Genomic DNA, 12985 nt, shown 5'->3' on the forward strand with positions numbered 1-12985 from the left:
CTGCACCAGCGGGGACCCCAGGCCGGCGGCTGCTAACGACCCCGTGTAAGTAGAGCGGGAGGAAGGGGTTTTTGCCAGATGACTCCTTTACCAGTACTCTTTAACGTAGTTAATACAACAGCTCTCAACACCCAAATAAGATATAGTTATAGAAGGATGTAGGATATAATTATAGAAGGTCAAAGGGAACCTGAATCAAACAAAAAAAAAACAAGTTTAACTTATCTGGGGCTTCTACCAGCTTTTACCAGCCCCTTGCAGCCACCCTGTGCCTGCGCCATCGCTGAGCGGTCCTCCATTTCCCCACCCCTCTTTCAGCCAGGTGACTCGGCGAGTAAACTCGGTGAGTGGATGGCCACTGCATATAACATATAACGTGGATGTTGGAGTAAGATTCCGGTCAATCGCTACCAAAACCTCTAGGCACAGGAACAGCTTTTTTCCTCAAGCAGTAGCCATACTTAATGCTGAACCATGCTAGAGCTGCTAGGACTTGAAAGTAATCAGCACAGAACTGTAAATGAACAATTCTCACATTGCTTACTGCCACTATACTTGCATAATGTCCTTGACTTGTAATTTACACACTGTCTGTCCATTGTTTGTGTTTGTTAAGCAACTGCCAAGACAAATTCCTTATAGGTGCAAACTTACTTGGCAAAATAAAATTGATTCTGATTCTGATTCTGATTCTCTGGTGGCTGCATTGCTATACAACCCGATGGAAAATCATCAGCTAAACTTTTATGTTAATATACAGATCACATCCCTTGTGCAGTTCCATAACTGACAACACCACACATCGTGTAAACTAGCCCTAATGCTAGTATACACCATACAATTTTTCTGTTAGATTTACCTGCCAGATCGATTTTATCCAACATGTCCGATCTGAATTTAGATGGATTTTTCAAATTTCGGATAGTTTTTTAAGCATTTTTTCAATTGTTTTTTAAATCGATTCTCATTTAACCACTTCACCCCAAAGGGGTTTTTACCCTAATGGACAAGAGGGATTTTCACCTTTCAGTGCTCATACCTTTCATTTGCCAATAGCTTAATCACTACTAATCACAATGAAATGATCTATATTTTGTGTTTTTCACCACCAATTGGGCTTTTTGGGGTTGATATTTGTTTTCAGTAATTACTTTATTTTCTGTGTATTTTAACCCTCCTGGCGGTAACCCCGAACTACGTTCAGGGTAAGCCGCGCAGGAGGTTTTCTCAGGCCCTGCTGGGCCGATTTGCGCAATATTTTTTTTGCTACACGCAGCTAGCACTTTGCTAGCTGCGTGAGCACACCGATCGTCGCCGCCCTGCGCCTATTCGACGCTATCCGCGTTGCCGCAGAGCCCCCCCCTAGACCAGGGCCGTGCAGAGGATTCTCAAGGGGGGGTGCTCAAATTTGAAAAAGGGGCCCTAATCGATAAATCGTGCTAAATTGTGTATGTAATACCCCTTCTCCAGAAAGCACTAGGCAGTCTTAACCCCCCCCCCCACCACCACCACCACACACACACACACACACACCTTTATAAAAGTATCAGGCAGACTTTGTGTCTTCTTCCAACCAACTTCTTTGGTGCCACCACCCTCAAATCAGCAGTCATATGCGCACTATTAGAGTGGGCACAGTGGAGCCTGATGTAGGCATGGACTCACCTTTCATTACTGGGACCTCTGTCCCTCTAGATCAGCACCCAAGCTTCTTTTCAGGCAAAGAAGCAGTGGTTGCCAATATGCAGTGGTTGCTAAGCATTAGTAGATGCAAAACTGCAGTAAGTGCCAAGGTGTAGTGGGTGCCCAGATGCACTGGGTGGTAAGACGCAAAGGTCCAGTTTGTGCTAAGTTGCAGTGGGTGCCGATGAGCCAAAGTACAGTCCGTGTCAAGCTGCTGTGGGTACCAAGGTCCAGTGTTTGGGTGTTTATTTGCAGTGGGTGCTATGCAGTATTGAGTGCTAAATGAGTAGCAGATGGTGATAAACAATAGTGGGTGCCATGTGAGTGTTAATTGGTACAGGGAGACATGTGAGTGTTGGACATGTTAGTAGGGAGTGCCATGTGTGGTCTGGATGTGTGCCATGGGAGAGTACTGAGTCTCATTTGAGTTCGGACCAAGGATGGGTACTGGGTGCTATATGGGTGCTGGTAATGGATGGGTACTAGGTGCATATAATGGCTTTGGAACTTTGTGCTGTGTGAGTACTATGCCATGTGGGTGTTGATTATGGGGGTTATAGGGTGTCATGTGGGTCTTAGGTGCAAATACTGAGTGCCAAGTGGGTACTGGGAGTGAGTACATGGTAACATATGGGTGATGGGTGCTGGCTAGTGGGGTATTTGTTGTCATGTGAGTGCTAAAGGCAGATGCTGGGTGCCATGTGGGTTCTGGGTGCTGGCACAGGGTGTCATGTGCATTCTGGCTGTATGGGTTGGTGTCAAGCATCATGTAGGTGTTGATTGCAGGTACTCAAGCCCTTGTGAGTTCTGGGTGCAAGTACTAGATGTCATATGTGAGTGTTTGGTGTTTGTGCTGGGCACCAAGTGGAGGCTTAGTGCAACTGGAAGTACTGCAGATGAAACATGTGGGTGTTGGGTGCAGGTACATTGGTGCGCATACTTGGTGCATTGCCTGCACTAGGTGCTAGCTGTGGGTGGGCATTGTGTGCCATGTGGATTCTGAGTGCAGGTACTTTTGGTGCTAGTACTGGTTTATGTGAGTTCAGATAATGTGCAAGAACTGTGCCAAGTGGGTGTGAGTACTGGGAGCCAGCTATAGGGTGAATGATGCAAGTACTAAGTGCCATATGGAGGTTGGATATAAGTATTGGGTGCAGGGTGCTTGGTGCAAGTACTGGGTGCTTGCTATAGTGGGGGTTACTGGTTGAGTGTAATGTGGGTGCTGAATATTGGTGGGATTGCGGTGGGTGCAGGGAGTGGGAGGTCACTGTGGGTACTGCTATGAATGGCATAATTGCTGCTAGGGGAGGTAGAGGTCAGTGTGGGTGCTGGTGGAAGGGTAGGTCACTGTGGGTTCTGTGGAAGGAAGAGGTCAGTATGAGTGCTGGAGGAAGGGGAGGTCACTGTGGGTGCTGGGAGAGGTCATTGTAGTTATTGGAGGAGGGAGTAGTTGTGGATGCTGTGTGTTGGGAGAGATCAGTGTGGGCGCTGCTTTTGGGATGGGAGGTCCCTGTAAGTGCTGCAGGGGACAGGAGGGTAGCTGCTGGGGGAGAGAAAGATCACTGTGGGTGCTGGGGGAAGGATAGGTCAGTGTGGGTGCTGGGGTAGGCAGGATCACTGCTAGATTTGGGGAAGGAGAGGTGATTGTGGGTGGTAGGTGAAGGGAGAGGTCACTGTGGGAGGGAGAGGTCACTGTGGGTGCTGGGGAAGGAGATGTCACTGTGGGTGCTAGGTGGAGGGAGATGTCACTGTGGGTGCTGGTGGAGGGAGAGGTCACTGTGGGTGCTAGGTGGAGGGAGAGGTCACTGTGGGTGCTGGGGAAGGAGATGTCACTGTGGGTGCTAGGTGGAGGGAGATGTCACTGTGGGTGCTGGTGGAGGGAGAGGTCACTGTGGGTGGTAGGTGGAGGGAGAGGTCACTGTTGGAGGGAGAGGTCACTGTGGGTGCTGGGGGAGGGAGAGGTCACTGTGGGTGCTAGGTGGAGGGAGAGGTCACTGTGGGTGCTAGGGGAGGGAGAGGTCACTGTGGGTGCTAGGTGGAGGGAGAGGTCACTGTGGGTGCTAGGTGGAGGGAGAGGTCACTGTGGGTGCTGGTGGAGGGAGAGGTCACTGTGGGTGCTAGGTGGAGGGAGAGGTCACTGTGGGAGGGAGAGGTCACTGTGGGTGCTGGCGGAGGGAGAGGTCACTGTGGGTGCTAGGTGGAGGGAGAGGTCACTGTGGGTGCTAGGTGGAGGGAGAGGTCACTGTGGGTGCTGGGTAAGGGAGAGGTTACTGTGGGTGCTAGGTGGAGGGAGAGGTCACTGTGGGTGCTAGGTGGAGGGAGAGGTCATTGTGGGTGCTAGGTGGAGGGAGAGGTCACTGTGGGTGCTGGGGGAGGGAGAGGTCACTGTGGGTGCTAGGTGGAGGGAGAGGTCACTGTGGGTGCTGGGTGGAGGGAGAGGTCACTGTGGGTGCTGGGTGGAGGGAGAGGTCACTGTGGGTGCTGGGGAGGGAGAGGTCATTGTGGGTGCTGGGGGAGGGAGAGGTCACTGTGGGTGCTAGGTGGAGGGAGAGGTCACTGTGGGTGCTAGGTGGAGGGAGAGGTCACTGTGGGTGCTAGGTGGAGGGAGAGGTCACTGTGGGAGGGAGAGGTCACTGTGGGTGCTAGGTGGAGGGAGAGGTCACTGTGGGTGCTAGGTGGAGGGAGAGGTCACTGTGGGTGCTGGGGGAGGGAGAGGTCACTGTGGGTGCTGGGGGAGGGAGAGGTCACTGTGGGTGCTAGGTGGAGGGAGAGGTCACTGTGGGTGCTGGGAGGAGGGAGAGGTCACTGTGGGTGCTAGGTGGAGGGAGAGGTCACTGTGGGTGCTAGGTGGATGGAGAGGTCATTGTGGGTGCTAGGTGGAGGGAGAGGTCACTGTGGGAGGGAGAGGTCACTGTGGGTGCTGGGGGAGGGAGAGGTCACTGTGGGTGCTAGGTGGAGGGAGAGGTCACTGTGGGTGCTAGGGGAGGGAGAGGTCACTGTGGGTGCTAGGTGGAGGGAGAGGTCACTGTGGGTGCTAGGTGGAGGGAGAGGTCACTGTGGGTGATGGGGGAGGGAGAGGTCACTGTGGGTGCTAGGTGGAGGGAGAGGTCACTGTGGGTGCTAGGTGGAGGGAGAGGTCATTGTGGGTGCTAGGTGGAGGGAGAGGTCACTGTGGGTGCTGGGGGAGGGAGAGGTCACTGTGGGTGCTGGGTGGAGGGAGAGGTCACTGTGGGTGCTGGGTGGAGGGAGAGGTCACTGTGGGTGCTGGTGGAGGGAGAGGTCACTGTGGGTGCTAGGTGGAGGGAGAGGTCACTGTGGGTGCTAGGTGGAGGGAGAGGTCACTGTGGGAGGGAGAGGTCACTGTGGGTGCTGGGGGAGGGAGAGGTCACTGTGGGTGCTAGGTGGAGGAAGAGGTCACTGTGGGTGCTAGGTGGAGAGAGGTCACTGTGGGAGGGAGAGGTCACTGTGGGTGCTGGGGGAGGGAGAGGTCACTGTGGGTGCTAGGTGGAGGGAGAGGTCACTGTGGGTGCTAGGTGGAGGGAGAGGTCACTGTGGGTGCTGGGGGAGGGAGAGGTCACTGTGGGTGCTGGGGGAGGGAGAGGTCACTGTGGGTGCTAGGTGGAGGGAGAGGTCACTGTGGGTGCTGGGAGGAGGAGAGGTCACTGTGGGTGCTAGGTGGAGGGAGAGGTCACTGTGGGTGCTGGGTGGATGGAGAGGTCACTGTGGGTGCTGGGGAGGGAGAAGTCACTGTGGGTGCTAGGTGGATGGAGAGGTCCCTGTGGGTGAGGGAGAAGTCACTATGGGTGCTTGGGGAGGTAGAGGTCAGTATGGGTCCTAGGTGGAGGGTGAGGTCAGTATGCCACACTAGGATTCCTATCCAGGCCTCTTCACCTGAAAGTGTCCCAGGCGGAGGCGGAGCTTCTCGCAGGTGGGCGGGGCTTAACGCGGTAGGGGGCGGGGCTTATTTTGCGCGCTCAGAGGGGCCTTTTTTGCTATTTTTAAAAAGGGGGGGTGCCTGGGCACCCAGAGCACCCCCCTCTGCACGTGCCTGCCCTAGACCCCTGCGCTGCCTGGCCTATCAGCGCCAGGCAGCGCTGAGGGGTGGATTGGAACTCCCTTAGCCATGGCGACGGGGGAAGCCCTCCAGGAAATCCTGTTCTTTGAACGGGATTTCCTGATCACCGATCGCCGGAGGCGATTAAAGAGGGTAGGGGATGCCGCTGCACAGCGGCTATCATGTAGCGAGCCCTAGGCTCGCTACATGATTTAAAAAAAAAAAATCAAAAAAACTGCTGCGCTGCCCCCTGGCAGTTTTTAATAGACTGCCAGGAGGGTTAAAGTGATAAACAAGGAAAAATTGAAAAAATACACTATTTCTCCAATTTCATCCCCTATAGTTTTAATATAAACACTGCTACTGTGCATAAAACCCACACATTTTATCTGCCTATTTGTTCTGGTTATCACATGATTTTAATTATGTCTCTAGTACAAAGTACGGTGACAATATAGTATTTGGAAATAAAGGTGTATTTTTTCTATGTTTTTTTCTCACTATTTTCACATGCACGCACGCGGGATTGCGCGTGCACGCGCGGGAGCATGCACGAGCGCACTCGCACAGCGGCAGCAGCACTGTTTGACTTATAAAAATGTCCTGGAGTCGTTAAGAGGCTCTAGAAGGATGTTTTTATTGTCATTAAGTGGTTAACTGGATGTAAATTGATTAAAAAATGATTGAACAAATGGTTAAAAAAGTATTGGAAAATCGATCAAAATTCAGATTGCACATGTTGGAAGAATCGATCTGGCAGGTAAATGTAATGCTGGGAACACACCATAAATTTTTTCAGCAGATAGATGGTTCGATAGATAATTTCCGACATGTCCGATCTTATTTTTGACTGTTTTTCTGATCAATTTCTCATAGAAGTAAATGGAAATTGATAAGAAAAGATAAAAGATCGGAAATAAGAGCAGACAGTAAATCGACTGAAAAATCTAATTGTGTATTCCCAGCATAACAGAACATTGTATGGTGTGTATCTAGCATAATACATTTACTTAAATGATGACTCCCTCCTGTTGAAACATGCCATATAAGACAGTTTGATTTAATGATTAAAGGAATATTAACTCATCCATAAATGAAGTAGTATACGTGTATAATACTGTATAAATGCACTACTAATTCCCACAGGCAAATTGATTAGCCAACTCTTAGTGTATCCAGTAAATGCTAAACAAATGGCATCCATAGAATATATGCAATATGACAGCTTTTGATCAGATAGCACAAACATAAGCAGCCATGCAAGGCTAATATTCATTTTTTGTTTTTCTTTTCCTGTGATGGAGATTGGAGATGTTTACAGGGGTACTACAGAAGCATGTGGAGCTAATTAACTGCTTTTTCACTTGGCATTATGAGCTAGCAGGAGACAGGGTGAGGATTGGAGGTGAAAATGTACAGGTCTACAGAAGTCAGGATATTTCTTTACTTATCTTTGCCTGATAATAAGCTAGGAGGAAGGTTGCATTTAGCTTTAAGAGCTCGGCCCTGCATTTTAGCTGACTGTGACTATAGTGGTAGAGATATAGTGGTAGAGATATAGAGGCACATGTACAGTTGCCAAATCTCATCTACAAAGCTCCCAACTGTCCCTCTTTTGGAGGGACAGTCCCTCTTTGGAAACCCAATCCCTCTGTCCCTATTTCTTCCTCATGTGTCCCTCTTTTAGGACTGATGTACAGATCTTTGTAAATATACTGTATGTATTTTTCTACTAAAAAAATTATTTAATTGACTCCAAACGTTATTTTCATCCTTTCAATTGATATATTTCTTGTTTTAATATGTTGATATGAAGGAAAATAGACCAGGATAGAAAGGCTCAGTATGATTCGAATTATAGAACAACATATTTTTCTAATGAAACCTTTATAGCATTTGTGACTAGGGGTGTATCAGGGGCATGGTTAGAGGTGTGTCAGGGTGTGGCCTAAGTGTCCCTCTTTCTTATATCAAACAGTTGGGGGGTATGCATCTACCATGGGCTACACTTAAAGGAACAGAATCAAAGAAAGCAATTTTGTGCCAGCCCCAATAATGAATGTAAAAACTATTTCGTTTTTAGTGTGTTTTTTTTTCTTCATGTACCTGAAAGTCAGCATCTCCTGAAGACACTGATGGCATCGGACACAGGAATAGGCCATGTTCGTAGATGATGCCGTTGATGTAACAACTGAGTGGTGTATTTCTTGGCTCCCCCACCTGAACACTAGTAAGTCACGTGACTGTTGCAGTAAGATAGTTTGAGGAGCAAGAAACAACTGCTCTCGCTCCTATTTTGCTAGGTCAACAGTTTACAAAAGGAGCAAGAGTGTCAATCCCTCCTCTCGGTCCTGTCCTATACTTTTTGCACACGCTTACACCGCCGCATCATTCGAAGAAGCGTGGAAGTTTACATTCAGTGGGTAGACAAAATTTAAATAAATTTCAATGTAGATGGTACACAGCAGCTGGCATCCTTTTGAGGAAATCCAGAGAAATTGTGGTATTCCCACAATTGTAACTGCTTTGGGGGACTGTGTACCATCTTATGAATAACTTCTATACATAAGCTGGAAGGCATTGTCCCTTGAGAGACAAATATATCCAATAATTCTGGACCAAATCATGTTATCAAGTATCATTGAAAGATCCTGCTCCCAGTAAACCCTGGCACTAACATCTGTATTACTTTTGGCTTAAATTAAGTGTTCATATACCCGAAAAAAAGGGGTTTTGGCGGTCTAGTTTTGCCCAATAAATGCTTTTTAAAGTCATTTAATACTGTAACGATCGGTGAAGCACAGAGAGGATCTGATTACCGGTGATCTGCAGTATCACTGGGAATACAGATGTATACCAGATTATAAGTGATCTGCAGTATCACCGATAATCCGATATACTAGCTAACCTCTGTTCACCTGAGTAGAGTGTAGTGTTTGGTGTGACAGTAACACTTTGAGGACTAGGCCTCAGTGCAGCAAGGAGTACTGCACAGATTCCTTCCGCAGACCTGAGCTCTCCAAGATGGGAGGAGTCAGACTGACAGTAGGAAGGATGTCTGAAAGTAACCCTCAGGAGGAAGGGTCACTAACAGAGTGAGGAACCGCCTCTAACAGTAAGGTCGGTTCTCGAGGTCGGACAAGCCAGGTCGTACACACACAGACAGATACAGTACAGGATCAGAAGACAAAGGCGGAGTCTAAGTACAGGCAGGGTTCGGCAACGGGGTATCAGATATATCGAGGTACAGAATCAGGAGGCTGAGGTGGAGTCTAGGAAAGAGCCGGGGTTCGGCAACAGAGTATCAGAAATATCGAGGTACAAGATCAGAGTTCAGGAGGGTAGTCAAGGCAGGCAAAGGTCATAACAGATAATCACAATCAAACTAGTACTTTAGCTATCAACAGAATCTAGCTAAGTGTAGGATTACAGCTCCAGCTGGTCCCGGCACACTTGCGGATCTGACTACGGATCTGGGTGCTCCCACATATGTGATCGCAACGCCAGACAAAGAGCAAGTGTACAGCAAGCAGTATATATACACAAGGACCTTTCCATGACCTCCCTAATTGCTGGACCAATGAGAGTTGTGGAAAATGTCAGCTGACCCGCCTGGTCAGCTGACTCACTTCTGGCTGTTATTTAAACTCAGCCTCTGTGCGCGCGCGCGTGTCACTCTGAGCCTTGGTGGACTATCAGTCCCAGCCACACCAGTACTGTCTTGCAATGTATCTTGTGAACCGCTTGCGGGGGCCGCCTCCAATGCGGATTCCGCCGTTCTCAATGCGGATTCCGACGTTTCCAATGCGGATTCCGCCACTCTGCCTAAGCGGCATGCAGCGGTTTTTCCGCGTTGTGACACCCTGCTGGATGCGGAAACAGCCGCCTCACTATGAGAGACGGCGGCTTTTCCGCGTTTCCTCACAGTCTCCCCCCCCCCCCCACGAGGAGTGGACTCCGGACAACTCCCACCAGGTTTCTCGGGATGTAAGGCATGAAATTCTCTCCTTAATTCGTCTGCATGCATGCGCGTCCCCGGTACCCATTGCCTCTCCTCAATGCCGTACCCTTTCCAGTGTACGAGATATTGTACCGAGTTCTGTACAGAGCATGAATCTAGAATCTTTTCCACCTCGTATTCGGGTTGGGCATCTACCAAGACAGGAGGAGGAGGAGTGGGACCCACCTGGACTGCTGGTTTAAGAAGGGATACGTGGAAGGACCTTACCCCCCGCATGCTAGTGGGAAGATCGACGGTATAAGTAACATCGTTGATTTTCTTGGCAACCGGGAATGGACCCACAAACCTGGGACCAAGCTTATTAGAAGGTTGTCTTAGGGTCAAGTGACGTGTGGACACCCAGACCAAGTCTCCTGGTCGGAACTTCCACTCCAACGACCGTCTCTTGTCAGCTTGACCCTTCTGACTCAGAAAGGCCTTCTCCAGGTTACTTCTTACCGTCCCCCAAAGGTCCTTAAATGACCTTTGCCAGGCCTCCAGGGCTGGGAACGGAGTGGAGGCTATTGGTAATGGGGAAAATTTGGGTGATCTCCCCGTCACTACCTGAAAAGGAGAGAATCCGGAGGACGAGTTTTTTAAATTATTTTGGGCAAATTCTGCGAAGGGCAGGAATCTGACCCAATCGTCCTGCGCCTCTGCCACATAACACCTTAAAAACTGCTCTAAAGACTGATTTATCCTCTCAGTCTGGCCATTGGTCTGTGGGTGATAGCCAGATGAGAAAGACAGCTTTATGCCCATGAGCTGGCAAAAAGCTTTCCAAAATCGTGAGACAAATTGGACTCCCCTGTCTGAAACTACGTCTTCGGGAATGCCGTGTAATCGGAAGACATGAGTGATAAACAAGAGAGAAAAACAAGTTTTAAGGGGCGCTGTATATATATAGGGACCAATTGCCAGAGCAAAAGAGTATATAAATTACTTCCTGCTGCTACCTTATATTGTGGGGGTACCTCCTTCCCCCACTTAAAGAAGTGAATCAATCCAAAAACAGAATAAGGAGCGCAAGATATGGATTTAAAAATTTCCTGCTTTATTATATATATATATACGTATATACGTATATGTACCACTGAACTCCCTACTATACACACTCCCGCAATTCTGAGAATAGGTACTCAGGTTAGTTACACATAGATAGCATTCCACCACACCTTCTTTTAAGGTTCATACACATTCATTCCACACTCTCTGGTGACCCTTTTGAAGGGATAAAAAGAGCAACAAAATATATATATAAAAAAATAGAAATGATACACCTATATATATATAGATGCATATAAAAATCCTAAAAAGACCTAAAAAAGGCAGATACATATGCTCATATTAGCACTTCCACTGTAAAAAACACGATAGGGCCAATTCTTATGGAGTTACTCAAGAGTTTTCCACATGTAAAAGGGCTTCCTCTTTAAAATGCTTCCTGTGGTAACCTCACGCTATGCTGCAGTGAAGTTCTTCCGTGAGAGTCAAGAAACCACCACAGGTCCTTTAAGATCAGGGAGTTTGCCTGCGATACGTACTTCAAAAGGAATATGACCTCCCAAACAGTTACTCACAATTCCCCCGGTAAGCGTCCTCACAGGGACTAGAGATGTCCGCATAGGGGTCCTGTTGAGCAGCGTACCGTCTCCTCGTTTGCAGATACCGCCCGCAGCACCAGCGGCCAGACTACAGACCTCCGCGTGTCAGCTGATCAGGGGTCTGACGTCACTTCCGTGCGTTCCGGCTCCTGTTGCTTCCTGCACCGCTGCGCTCCAGCTGGCTGCGTTCTTCTCTGTGCAGTGTAAATCCTCCGTAATCCAGCAGTTTACAGGCGGTTGCAAGTATATCTCCAACGGCAAGATTCCAGTTGATTTAAGGGGCGCCCCGTTCAATCAATCATCGACATGTTTCGACATCTACGGATGTCTTTCTCAAGATGTATTCCAATACATCTTGAGTAACTGTTTGGGAGGTCATATTCCTTTTGAAGTACGTATCGCAGGCAAACTCCCTGATCTTAAAGGACCTGTGGTGGTTTCTTGACTCTCACGGAAGAACTTCACTGCAGCATAGCGTGAGGCTACCACAGGAAGCATTTTAAAGAGGAAGCCCTTTTACATGTGGAAAACTCTTGAGTAACTCCATAAGAATTGGCCCTATCGTGTTTTTTACAATTCCTGAGCCGAGGGGAGTCCTTTCAAAGGCACAAAATGGGCCATTTTGCTAAAGCGGTCGACTATCACCCAAATGACCGCCATGCCTTCAGATCTGGGAAGCTCACCCACAAAATCCATGGACAGGTGGGTCCACGGCTCACTCGGGGTGGGCAAAGGCTGCAAAGTACCGACAGGTGCCAGCCAGGAGGGTTTACTCTTGGCACATATCACACACTCCTTCACATATTCCTTGCAATCCGCTGCCAAGGAAGGCCACCAGGCACATCTGGCTACCAGATCCTGTGTTCTAGATGCCCCAGGATGCCCTGCATTCTTATGCGCATGGAACATCTCAAGAACCTGGAGGCGAAATGGCAGAGGAACGAACAGGACCCCTGCGGGCTTCCCTTCCGGGATGTCCTGCTGAAAGGGAGCCAACGTCTCCCTCCAATCCTCCCAAGTTCCAGTGGCTGCCAGTATCAACCTCTGGGGAATAATGGTCTCTGGAACGGAGGGCTGTGCTGTCTCTGACTCAAAACATCTGGATAAAGCATCCGCCTTAACATTCTTGCTCCCCGGGGTGTACGTAATAATGAAACTGAACCTGGAGAAGAATAACGACCACCGAGCCTGACGAGGGCTCAACCTCTTAGCCCCCTCGATGTACTCTAAGTTTTTGTGATCGGTGTAAACCGTGATGGTATGCTCAGCTCCCTCTAACCAATGTCGCCATTCCTCGAAAGCCAATTTAATTGCCAGGAGCTCCCTGTTGCCAATATCGCAATTCCTCTCTGCAGGGGAGAACCTGCGAGAGAAATAAGCACACGGGTGCATTCTACCCTGCAAGCCTGACCGCTGAGACAGCACAGCCCCCACCCCAACCTCCGAGGCATCCACCTCCACAATGAACGGGAAAGACGTATCCACATGTCTGAGGATGGGTGCTGAACAGAATAGGCCCTTCAGGGTGGCAAAAGCATGTAAAGCCTCAGGAGACCAGTGAGTGGTATCTGCCCCCTTCTTAGTGAGACTGGTAAGGGGAGAAATGACCGTGGAGTACCCCTTTATAAACCTTCTATAATAGTT

Source organism: Hyperolius riggenbachi, chromosome 3 (assembly GCF_040937935.1).
Source record: "Hyperolius riggenbachi isolate aHypRig1 chromosome 3, aHypRig1.pri, whole genome shotgun sequence".
Lineage (NCBI taxonomy): Eukaryota > Metazoa > Chordata > Amphibia > Anura > Hyperoliidae > Hyperolius > Hyperolius riggenbachi.